Here is a 13,170-nt window from a genome sequence, read left to right on the forward strand (position 1 = left end):
AACAAAAAAAAAAAAAAAGAAAGACAGAAAGAAAAATAGGAAGAAAAGACTTTATGCCTTCCTCCATTCTGGAAGCAAAGCTTATTTTTAAAATATTGACTTTTGACCGGGCGTGGTGGCCTATGCCTGTAATCCCAGCACTTTGGGAGGCTGAGGCAGGTGGATCACCTGAGATCAGGAGTTCAAGACCAGCCTCACAAATATGGAGAAACCCCATCTCTACTAAAAATATAAAATTAGCCATGCGTGGTGGCACATGCCTGTAATCCCAGCTACTTGGGAGACTGAGGCAGGAGAATCACTTGAAACAAAGAAGTAGAGGTTGCAGTAAGCCAAGATGGTGTCATTGCCCTCCAGCCTGGGCAACAAGAGTGAAAGTCTGTCTCAAAAAAAAAAAATAGCCCTGGCACAGTGGCTCACGCCTATAATCCCAGCACTTTGGGAGGCCGAGGTGGGTGGATCACGAGGTCAAGAGATCAAGACCATCCTGGTCAACATGGTGAAACCCCATCTCTACTGAAAATACAAAAATTAGCTGGGCATGGTGGTGCAGCCTATAGTCCCAGCTACTCAGGAGGCTGAGGCAGGAGAATTGCTTGAACCCAGGAGGGAGAGGTTGCGGTGAGCCAGAATCGTGCCATTGCACTCCAGCCTGGGTAACAAGAGCGAAACTCCATCTCAAAAAAAAAAAAAAATATTTTTGTTCTCCATTCTGGGCCAGGAGAAGTCATGGCTGGATTTCATAAGAATAGGGAAGAATTGTGTCGTTCAGAGGCCTCTGCAAATACTTTCCCAACCCCAGTTGATTCAAGTCATCACTTGATGATCTGGCGCATCCCAGGGGTGCATCACTGTTGAGACATTTCACTTCCGAATTCTTACAGAGGACCCCCCAGTCAGTTGTAATAAAGAACAGCATTAAATCTTGCCCAGATCGTGACATGGAATTGGATGGCATAAAGTGATCCTCAGTTCAGAAAGATGTTCATAAACCCCGGGGGCCGCACCCAAACTTGTTCAACCATCCCACGAGCATGAGTCGGAGACACTCCAGGGGCACCCAGTTCAGACCTTTACCTCCACCGGGGTGGGGCAGCATCATTGGAGGCCCTGAAAGGGAGTGGGTGTATCTAATCAGACTCAGATACCCTGCCACTGCTCTTCCTCCACATTGTGCTCACATTTTTCTTGTTTCAAGGACTGCCAGATAAAGGGATTCCAGATCTTACAGGAACAACTTCCCTAACAAGGAGGGCACTCCTGGCCCACGAGAGATAATACATTCACTTAAGTACAGCGCTTAAAAATGTTTAAGAAATTTTTTTTCTGCTCCAAATTTTGACCATGGCATACCTCTGATCAAAAACTTTCAGAAGCTCCATGTGGCCTGGAAAGGAAGGAAGGAGGGAAGAAAAGGGGGTAGAAAAAGAGAGAATCCTTGCTCCCTAGCATAGCATTCAAGGATTTTCCCAATATGGCCTCAGCCTCTTTTCTCCAAAGCCCCTGCCTGCAACTCATGTTCCAGAAGCACCGGCTCTTCATCATGTTGCAACCATCTGAGCCAACATCCATCTATCCTTTCATCCTTTCAGTATTTATTGGGCCCTTACTTGTGTCCACACCCAAGGATAGGAGCTGTCTCCCACTTGTGTTCCCGAGGTTAACTCTGTCTTAAATGCCCTCCACTTTTCCCACCATGAAGGAATATCTGTTGTTTTTGCCTGTGTAGCCTCCGTTACTCTTTCTTCTGGTAACAGCACCTGTTTTCCTTCACGGAGGCCCCCCTGCTCCTCTCAGATCCCATGGGTTTAGGTGGCAACAACAGTTTAGTTACAAACCCAGTCTGACCTATGAGATCACCAAATCCACTGAACTAGAGTGATTGGTTGATTCAGGAAGGAAACTGAGAACTGATCAAGTCCAGGGAGAATCAATATTCTAGAGTTTTTGGATAGGTAGTGGTGAGAGACTTGTCTGCTAGATTTGGAGCCATGAGGACTGCTGGTGGCTATCTTGTCCCCTCAGTGGGGGAGGCTGCCTGAGATCTGGATGGCTTAAGAGTAGTGCCAAGAGAGACAAAGAACAGCAGTGCCCATGCCATTGGGTCAGATGCACCTGAGCTTTTCCACTGTATCAGCCAGTAAATTCTCATTTTGCTCAAAACAATCTAAATTGGGTTCTTTCACTTGCAACAGAAATCCTGAGCTCTAGATGAAACTCAGGGGTGATTTCTGCACAGTCCTCTGTCCCACTTGATTGTCTGCTCCTTTTTGAGAAGTCAGAGAACCCAATATCAAGTATGGTTCTGTGGGATCTTGAGGTAATCGCTCCTCTTCTCTGAGTATCAGTTTCCTCATCTTTAAAATGGACATAAGAACACTTCCCTTCTAAGGTTGTGTGGATTAAATGACATCTATTAATGTGCTTTATAAAGTTCACTGTCCTCAAGTCAATAACATAGTATCACGTTGGCTTTTTTTTTTCCAATTTGTGGCAAGGAGTTGGCAATGTCTGGATGTCTCCTAAATTGTTGCAGAGTCATTACTACATTCAGCCTTCCAGTCTTGGGAGTCACTTGGGGCTCTATGCGTTCTGCCCATTACCCCTGTAAAGGACAGCCCTACATATCAGGCGTCATGCATTTCTCCTCACTTTCTTCCCTGGCCATGGCCAAAAGGACTAGACATGAGTAGACACTCCATGGGGTCTGGATCTGTGTCCCTGCCCAAATTTCACATTGAACTGTAATCCCCAATGTTGGAGGAGGGGCCGTGGTTAGATCATGGAGGTGGAATTCTCATGAAAGGTTTAGCGTCATCCCCCCTTGGTTCTGTATAATAGTGAGTGAGTTCTCATGAGATATGGTTGTTTGCACCTCTGTAGCACCTCCCTTCTCTCTCTCTTCTCCTGTCAGATGTGCCTGCTTCTCCTTCACCTTCCACCATGATTGATCATTTCCTAAAGCCTCCCTAGCTGCCATCATGCTTCCTATACAGCTTGTGGAACCGTGAGCTAATTATACCTCTTTTCTTTGTAAATTACTCAGTCTCATGTATTTCTTTATAGCAGTGCAAGAATTAATACAACACCCAAGTCAGAGGCTGTCAAAATGCCAGTGGTCTGGCTTAAACACATGATGCAGGCCAATCAGATTTTTGCTCTTGTGAGTCTGACCTTTGAGGGAAGCTGTCCTTAGAGATGGATGCATGACAGGAGATCTCCCGATGTCCGGCTAGGACTGGTGGCCATGTTGCACTGGGAGCAAGTTTAAGACACAAAGAGGCCTATCTGCAGAGGCAGGAGATTGGTGCAGAAACAAAAAACCAGAACCAGAGGAAGTGAAAAGCTGTCTCAGTGCTGAGCAGCTATTTTCCTAGACAGGCTGGTTTTGTGCTCTGTTTTAGGATCCGAGATGATCCCTATATCCTTAGAATTAGCGCCTCATTGTATTTGGGTAAATTTGAGTGACTTCCTTACAACCAGAAGAGCCCTGTAGTAGTCTGTTCTCACATTGCTAATAAAGACATACCCAAGAATGGGTAATTTACAAAAAGCGTTTAACAGTTTAAACCTCTCAGCTCCACATGACTGGGGAGGCCTCACAATCATGGCAGAAGGCAACAAGGAGCAAGTCACATCTTATATGGATGGCAGCAGCCAAAAAGAGAATTTGTGCAGGGGATCTCCTCTTTATAAAACCATCAGATCTCATGAGACTTATTCACTACTGCAAGAACAGCATGGGAAAGACCCACCCCCATGATTCAATTACCTGCCACTGGGACCCTCCCTCCTATGACACATGGGAACTGTGGGAGCTACAATTCAAGATCAGTTTGGGTGGGGACACAGCCAAACCATATCAAGCCCTCTCTAGAACCATAATAGGTTCCAACTGGCAATGGGAAAGCCTAAGTTCAGTCAGTGAAATAGTTTTCAGCCTCTGGGCTTTCACCCTTAATCTGGAGCTCCAGGACTGGGGCGCCCACTCTGAGGTTTCACACCAGGAGAGAGATGAAGTGTGGATCTTGTGCCCCATGTCCCTTTCCTGCTAGGGTTGGGAAAAACAGATTTAGAAAATTGCAGGAGTTGGGCTGGCCACTGATTTCCACAAACTACCTTAATGTCTTCTTGTTGTCAACATTAGCCATTGCTCTTAAAACACGAACAGCAATGATGCTGCAGGGAGAGCCAAATAGAAATGACAACTTTCTACTCCCTCTGCCCACCTGAAGCTCTTTCCTTTGGTAATAGCTGGAATGGTTTTCTCTTAAGGGCGAACCCCAGGACCCTGAGGACGGAACAATCTCTAGCCCTCTGCCACATTGCTGCTCTCAAATACCAGGGGAGAAAGATTGAAAATCTTGGGAGGCACAGATAGTGATTTTCTTTCCTCAGAGCCTAAGCTGACCACGCAGCACTGGTCCCGTTCATCCGCTGTGCTGCAGAGTAAGTTCTGCCCCTTCTCCGCCCTGTCCCCGTGCTAGCTCCAGCTGAAGCTGATGAACCTTACACTTAGAGTCCATGGTGTGCTGGAACTAGCTCACCCCAGGTCATTAGCGCCACCTTGAAACTGGCTTTGGTGGGAGTTACTTATACCACCCAAATCACCAAGTGCTACATATCAGCCCTCCACCTCCACCTCCACCCCCACGCCCGCCCCAGCCCGTGTTTAAACACCTCCTAGCACACCACTGCTTAGTCTACTTGGGTGTTAATGTGATAGAAGACACCTGAACTTGGCTCCATACAGCCTAGATTGGTTTCAGCCTAAGTGAGGGTGGGTATGTGGGAATGGGGGCGGGTTGGGTGTAGAACTAAAGAGGGGCAAAGTAACCTTTCTTAAGCCCAGGCAGTACCGTGCCCTGTGAATCAACAGCTGGGTTTTGTTTATTTGCACTGGTTTTCACCAGATCTAGAAAAAGGAGTTGGTTCCTCACCGCCCTCAAACAAGCTTCTTAAAACTTTGCTCGGAGCTGCCACGATCTCCGCACAGGTGCTATGCATCAGAGTCCTTGGGCAGTGGTGCATTCTCTCTGCTGCTCCATTTGCTGCAGGAGGGAGGCGGGAGCTCATCGAGACAGACGCCACCGAGAAGCTCAGCGAGACGGACGCCGCCACAGGCTCATTCCTCAAGGTCAGTGAAACTTTTGCCAACTATTCCAGGTCTGGCTGCCTCACTTGGGGACCACAGAATTACTCTTTCCATTGGTGACTGCTGAGGGCAAGAGGCCCACAGGGTGGCATTGTCAGTATATAGCCAACTGTGAGCACCTAGGAACCAAGCTTGGTCAGAGGCCCCAGCACCTCCTAGCTCACTGTGACTGGCCTTTAGCATCCTCAGGGAAGCTTATTGAAACCAAAGATCCTGACTTGTGGATGTGCATTGTGTGTGTGTGTGTGTGAGATGAGATCTCACTATGTTGTCTGTGCTGGCCTTGACCATATTTTGTGTTTTTAATGATACCCGGAATGATTGTGAGGCTAGTGACCCTCAAAACTCATTTTGAGGGCAGCTGGGGTCAAATCCAGACATGAGTGATGATTTAATAGACACATTTCTTTTTTTTTTTAATTAAATATTGAGGTTTTCTGGGTTCTTTCTACGCTGTTGTTAGCAACCTTCCTGTGCCACAGATGTATGAATGAGAAGGTTCTTCCCCGTGTCATGATTAACACAGCATAATATGGAAAAATCCATATTTAGGTAGCTCATAAATTAGTCGGTAGCTATATGATGAGAGACCTCACCAAACTTTTCCTGTAAATACTGGAATGAACTCACTCACTTTAAAAGATTAGATTTTCAGTAATCCAATAGCTAGAAACTATTTCAAGAACACGAGGATTCTGACAGGATCTAAATCGACACACCTTCCTAACTTTAGTGCTGATTAGAGTCAGGGTAGCTTTTGAGCAAAGCAGATATCATTACAAATCAGGCTGTCAGTGACAAAGCCACAATTTTTCTTCACCTTCATTGTCCTGAATAGAATTTAATAAGTGGAAAAAAGAATAGAGGCTTAAGTATCCTATCTGTAAAAGAAAAAATATCTTAAAGGGGCAATGTGTTCTGGAAGAAAAAATATGATTTAAAGTGGGTCTTCAAATTCTCATCACAGCTTTTTTGACAGGTACTTAACCTGTCTGAGTCTTTCTCATTTTAAAATGGGGTGTGGCGTGGGGGGGAGGGTGCCAGGCATGGTGGCTCATGCCTGCAATCCCAACATTTTGAGAGGTCAAGGTGGGTGGATTACTTGAGGTCAGGAGTTCAAGACCAGGCTAACCAACATGGTGAAACCCCATCTTGACTAAAAAATATGAAAAATTTAGCTGGGTGCGGTGGTGCGCACCCATAATCCCAGCTACTCATGTGGCTGAGGCATAAGAATCACTTGAATCCAGGAGGCAGAAGTTGCAGTGAGCCCAGATTGCACCACTGCACTCCAAGCTGGACAACAGAGGGAGACGCCATCTCAAAAAGAAAAGAAAGAGGGTGTAGGGGGAGAGAAGATAATTCCTATGTGACAGAAACATCAAGAGGATCCCCACCTCATAGAGTTGTTTTGAGGACTGAATGAATGAAATTTGATCCCTAATGAATTAAATGAAGTAGTTGTGCCTGGCAGACGTTTGGGACAATTGAGTACCAAAATAAAATAGTAAAGAATTCCAACACTGAATAAAGTAAGAATTCATGAGTCCCTGCTGATATAAATAAGGCATACAAGAAAGTTCTTCCTTATGATTGAAAGCCAACTAATAACTGTAGAAGGAATGACAGAATTAGAATTTCACCATTTGGCAACCATAATAATAGTATTTGAGTCATCAAGAATCATCAATGAATGATTCACATAGGATATTTACATAGTTTCGAAGTATCTCCTCACAAGAGACTTATTATCACAAGGGATAAAACAGTAACTGTTAGGTGTCTGTTAGAGAAACCTAACAGACACCAACTTTAAATGGAACTAATTGAAAGCAAGTCCCTCCTATGAGGCATTGAGAAGAGCTGAAAAAATCCTGAGGGGAAAAAAAAAATACAACCTGAATCTTACCATAAGAAATATAGACCCAACTGAGGGGCATTCTGCAAAGTAACTGGGTTGTTCACTTCAAATATGTCAACACCATGAAATAGAAAGATTCAGGAACTAGTCTCGATGTCCGTGGACATGACAAGAAAAGGCAACACATACCCTTGGGTTTTCTTTGGCTAGAAAGGACATTATAGGAACAATGGGCAAAATCTGAGGAAGGTTTATGGGCTAGATAATTGTATTGCATCAACGTTAATATCACAGTTTAGATAATTGGACTGTGGTTTTGAGAGGCAGGATTTTTACACAGGCTTTTAGGAAATATACATAACTATTTAAGGGCAAAGGGCATCAGGTCTCCAATTCTCTCTTAAACGGTAAAAGAAAAAATTTAAAGAGAGATAGATGATCGATAAAGCAAATGTAGTAAAATGCTAACTTTTGGGGTATCTGGGTAAAGATTGTCCAGGAATTCTTCGCTATTTTAGCAATTTTTTTATAGGTCTGATGTCACGTTTTAAAAAAGTATTCAGTACATTCTGAGACCTGCTGTTTTATCTTAATTAATGATGATAATAGAACACTGAGTCTATTGTAAGGAGTTTAGAAGCCAAAAAGAAAGCGAATACAAAACCAACATAGGGATTTGCTAGAGCGAAGTTTGGGGTTTTATATTGCAAAATGTAAATGCCCACTAACCTTGCATCATTCACCTTGATTTAGGTCCTCTTGGTGGCTGTGGTCCCAGGACTGGGACTCAGGTGGAAGGTTTGGTCTTATAGGAAATGCAGGTTTTATGAAGCGTGTCCTGTGTAAGGTGGAAGCCAGTGTGCTTCACTCTGATGTTGTTTCTTAGGCTCATGCCTGGAAGGTACTGGAGGATACTTACAGCCCCAGAGAACACAGTAAAAAGCCATCTCAGGCTGAAGGTTTCATCCTGGCCCTGTTTCTGTCCATTTGGAGGACATAAATATAGAGAGTGCTTTTGGTGGTACAAAGTGCCATCCACATGCGTCAGTCACATGCATGTCGTGCTGGAGCCTGTGGCTTTGTGGCTAAGAGGGCAGCCTCTGGAGTCAAACAGGCTGCTTCCAGATGCCAGATATGCCACTTACCCAGTAGGCAATTTGGGGGAGGTCATTTAACCTGTCTGCCCTCCACTTTCTGTAAAAATGTCCCATAAAGTGGGACACCCCACCCCTACTGTTAGGAGGTCCTTTCCATTGCAAATCTTAGTAACTGTAATACAGAGCAAACTAATAGGGTTAATGTTCAGTAAATGAAACAGTACAAATGACACAGGCTTTATGCTCATGCATCCCAAAGTATCAAGTATAAATACTATCATGCTATCCTGCAATTACCTAGAATCAGAGCAATTCTATTAGAATTTGCTGTAACTTCTCTCATTCTCCTTGACCTGTCCTGGCCAGCCTATCTTCTGATGGCACAAATCTCCAATTGCTTTTAGTGTCAATTTTCTCTTGGTGCATGCCAGTTCCTACTGGGCCTCTGGGGTAGAGGGCTGGTTCCTCTCCTACCTCAAGGTTTTAATTTGCTAAGAACCCTGGGGCTCCTGAGATTTCTGTGCTTCTGCAGGAATTCACCCTGCTTGAGAAGCTCACCTGGAAAACATGTGGCTGATTTCAGTGCTGGCCCCAGAGCTGTGGAAGGTGTTTTCAGTCTGGCCTTCTTGCCAGGCACACTTGAGCCTGCACAAATTCTGTTCCCCACGCAGAGATGGGGAAAGAAAGCTGCCTTGCTGTTAGGACTGTAAGACTACACCCAGGATCTCAGAACAGCACTTCCCCCACCAATCTGTCCACGGTGGCCTTAGCCAAACCCGAGGAATGGAGGCTTAACAGGAATGTGTCATAAGAAAAATATTCCATTAGAGTCCTCTCTCCCAGATTCCACGCCCACATTTCTGCCTGCCTGTTGGACATCTCCAGTTAGATGACCCACAGGCATGTTCTTACCAAAACAACATGCCCAAAACGACATTTCATTCTCTCTTCCTGTCTTGGGTAGTGTCACAAGCCAACTTAAAAACCTGGAAATCCTCCTCCCACATCCCACCCTTACTGTTAGGAGGTCCTTTTCATTGCAGATTCCAAATGGCTCATATCCTATTCTCCCTCTTCGTGCCACACGTACTGACATTCAGGGCTTCAAGATCTCGCCTGGACTATTTCAGCAGCCTCCTAACTAGTCTCTCTTCTTCCAGCTCCCCCACTCTGGTTCCTCTCCATGTTAAGAGCAAAGTCACCTCCAAAGCAGGAAATGGGATGGCTCTCCCATCGCGATGAAGCCTGTGTTGCCTCTCCTAATGACTCAGGGTTGGAGTGTGGACTCTTGAGTTGCCATGTAAGGGCCCAGCCCTTTTCCCCAGCTTCATCTTGCCCTGAACATCCCTCCCTCCTGCATACCAAACTGCTCACGGGTCTCCCAACTTCTCCTTAGGTATTTGCTGGTGAGCCTTTGAACAAGGTCTTTCCTCTGTCTGGACCCTCTCTTTTACCTTTTTAAACCTAGAAGATTCCTACTTACCTTTCAAATTCAGCTCAGATGTCACCTTCTCTGGAAAGGAAGTCTCCCTATGCCCTCTTCTTTCATCTCAAAGCAGGTTTTCTGTGCCTTTTGGATCATAATGTATTAGTTCATCTTGTGGTTGTTGGTTTATATATTTACACTATATACTTTTCAAGATCAGGGATTCTGCCCTGTTGACTCCTGTATCCCCAGGTGGACATGGTGGTTCTTCAGGAAAGGGTGCTTGGGTGGGTGTGTATATAATGCTTCAAGAGTGCCACAGAGCAGGCCTGTTATGGTTTGGCTGTGTCCCCACCCAAATCTCATCTTGAATTGTAGCTCCCATAATCCTCACATGTTGTGGGAAGGACCTGGTGAGAGGTAATTGAATCATGGGGGCAGGTTTTTCCCGTGCTGTTCCCAAGGTAGTGAATAAGTCTCAAGAGAGCTGATGGTTTTATAAATGGGAGTTTCCCCTGTACACACTCTCTTGCCTGCAGCCATGTAAGAGGTGCCTTTGCTCCTTCTTCGCCTTCTGCCATGATTGTGAGGCCTCCCCAGGCATGTGAAACTATGAGTGCATTAAACCTATTTTTCCTTATAAATCACCCGGTCGTGGATATGTCTTTATTAGAGTGTGAGAACGGACTAATACAAGCCCTGTACACTAGAAGCATTGCCCTTTGCTGTGGCTTTATAATTCTGCCTAAGTTCTAGAAGGTTGATGCTATGAAAGGTGGCATTCAAGGCTGCAAATTCATCTTTATTGCAAACTTCTTTCAGTAGAACTTGTTTTCTTTCTTTTCTTGCCTTCCTTATCCCCTTTCTCAGCAGATCTCTGAGAGGATGTCGCTCAGCCATAAAAAAGTGCAATCTGCATTTGCTGGCTACTGAAATGTACTTTCCTGTGGAATCGGAGAACCAATCTTGTTAAAAGGCTTTAGTTGTAATCCCTCAGAGAGAGGATCCAGTGAGCAGAAAACTACTGTCAACAGTATAAAACGCGGACACTTTAGGTGTTCATTTCCACACCCAGCCATGTTTTCGTATGATATTTAGAACCAGGATTAAACTGACCCTGGCACTCAACAACCTTCGTTCTAATTTCTTCCACATTGAGTTTCATTCCAAGTTTCTGACCGTTTCTGCTTTGGAAGGTGGCCAGGGTCCTGCGGTGGCCACAGACATGCCAAGTCTCAGTGCCCCCTCCGCTTCACGGGCTTCGACTGCCACTTGGAATGCGTGCGTTCTGGCAGGTGCAGCACACACAGGGTCAGATCCCCATGGTTTGATGAGATAAGAGCCTCCTGCACGGAATCTCATTTTTTCTCCATCTGCACAGCCATTTGGGCCTCAGGCCTCATGACTCACATGGTGGCTATCCATCTGCCCATTTACTCCAGAAAGAGAAAAGGACTTCTTTGCACACAGTGAGTCATTGTATCACATTTCAGAGCCACCTGCCTGACTCATAGACTATAGCAGAGCTCTGTAATAATGGGGCTCCTTATTGCATGAAAATGAATATTACTTGCATATGACCCTTTCCACCCCTAAACTAACCTGATATTCCCACCCTGAGCCAATAATGGGATAGGTCAGGGTTGGCAAATTTTTTATCCCCCTGTTCTTGAGTCCCCTCCCTGCACCTCGAAGACATGCTAATTGATGGATGAGCTTTCCTCCACTGAAGCCACCAGAGGCCTCAGCATCAGAGTTAAGACACCGTTCCCAGCAGAAACCCCTCACAATTTGTCAGACTTGGCGTCAGAGGTTAAAGCATATTGATATGCTAAGGTTAGATTGGGAAGACAGGACTGTTTTCAGGGTGAGGACTGTGATCTCCAGAAGGCTACACTTCTTTTCTTATATAGTTAATTATTTAATTCAGGAGTATGGAAGGAGGTAACATGCACACAGGGTACGGAACTCAAAAGGTATGCAAGAGTATGTAGTGAAAACTCTCTTTCCCACCTCAGTTCCTCAGTTCTCCTCCTAAAAGTCACCAATATCATCAGGTTTTTTTGTTTTGTTTTTTGTTTTTGTTCTGTTTTTTAATTGGCACAGAGTCTTGCTCTGTCGCTGAGGCTGGAGTGCAGGGATACCATCTTGGCTCACTGCAACTTCTGCCTCCTGGGTTCAAGTGATTGTCCTGCCTCAGTCTCCTGAGTAGCTGGGATTACAGGCACCTGCCACCACACTCGGCTAATTTTTGTATTTTTAGTAGAGATGGGTTTCACCATGTTTGCCTGGCTGGTCTCCAACTCCTGGCCTTAAGTGATCCACCTGCCTCAGTCTCCCAAAGTTCTGGGATTACAGGTGTGAGCCACCATCCCTGACCAGGCTTTTAAAAATGTGTGTTTTTTTCCATACATTGGAATATTTCCATATATTTTCATATATTGACAGAGGGACACAAATATACACAAAAATATATTGTGTGTGTGGCTATAAGTAAGTCTATGGACAGATAGATAGATAGATGATAGAAAGAATGTGGGTGGGTAGATGGATGGATGGATGGATGGTTAGATCGTTGGATGGGTGGATGGATGGATAGATAAATGATAGTAAGTGGGAGGATGGATGGATGGTTAGATGGTTGGATGGTTAGATGGTTGGATAGATAGATAGTAGGTGGGTGGGTAGATGGATGGATGGTTAGATTATTTGATGGATGGGTGGATTGATGGATGATAGATATGCTGTGTTAGTTTCTAAGGCTGCTGTAACAGTGTGCCACAAACTGGAAATTTATTATCTCACAGCTCTGGAAGCTGGAAGTCTGAGATTCAGGTGTGGGCAGAGTAGGTTTCTTCTAAAGAGTATGAGGGAAAATTTGTTCCATGCGTTGCTCTTAACCCCTAGTGGTTTGCTGGCAATCTTTCCACTTCGTTGGCTTGCAAAAGCATCACCTTGATCTCTGTCTTCATTTGTATAAGGTGTTCTCCCTGTGTACATGTCTGTCCAAATTTTCCCTTTTTATTCAAGACACCAGTCATATTGGATTAGAGTGCAGCCTAATTACACTTATTTTAACTTGATTTCTGCTGTAAAGACCCTATCTCCACAGAAAGTCACATTTGGAGGTACTGGGGGTTAACACCTCAACATTTGAATTTTGGGAAAGGCACAATTCAACCTGTATACCACAGGTATCTAAGTATATGCTAATTTTTACAGAAATGCTAGCCCTTTCTCAATACTATTCTGTGTCTTTCTTTCTTTCTTTTTAATATTCTTGGAGATTTTTCTACATCAATACATAGAGACCTACCTCATGGTTTTTAATGGCTACGTAGAACTGCAACTGGCTTGTATGGGAGTGAAGTTATTTAGTCTCATAGTGAGAGATGCCTAAGCTCCATTCTAACTTTTGCTCTTTCAGTGGATGCCCTTGAACATACCAATTCACACTTCATGTGAAGCGCAGCTGTATCATATTAAAAATCGAATTGTTCGTTTATAGGGTAAATGTATTTTGATTTCAGTATCTACATAAACTGTTCTTACTCAAAGAGAACAGAGAGGAGTTTATCAGGTTAGCTAACAGCCACCATGAGTCTATTTCAGGTTAAAATTCAGGACTAGG

Source organism: Sapajus apella, unplaced genomic scaffold (assembly GCF_009761245.1).
Source record: "Sapajus apella isolate SASKATOON/1434 unplaced genomic scaffold, GSC_monkey_1.0 scaffold1, whole genome shotgun sequence".
In the NCBI taxonomy this organism is placed as follows: Eukaryota; Metazoa; Chordata; class Mammalia; order Primates; family Cebidae; genus Sapajus; species Sapajus apella.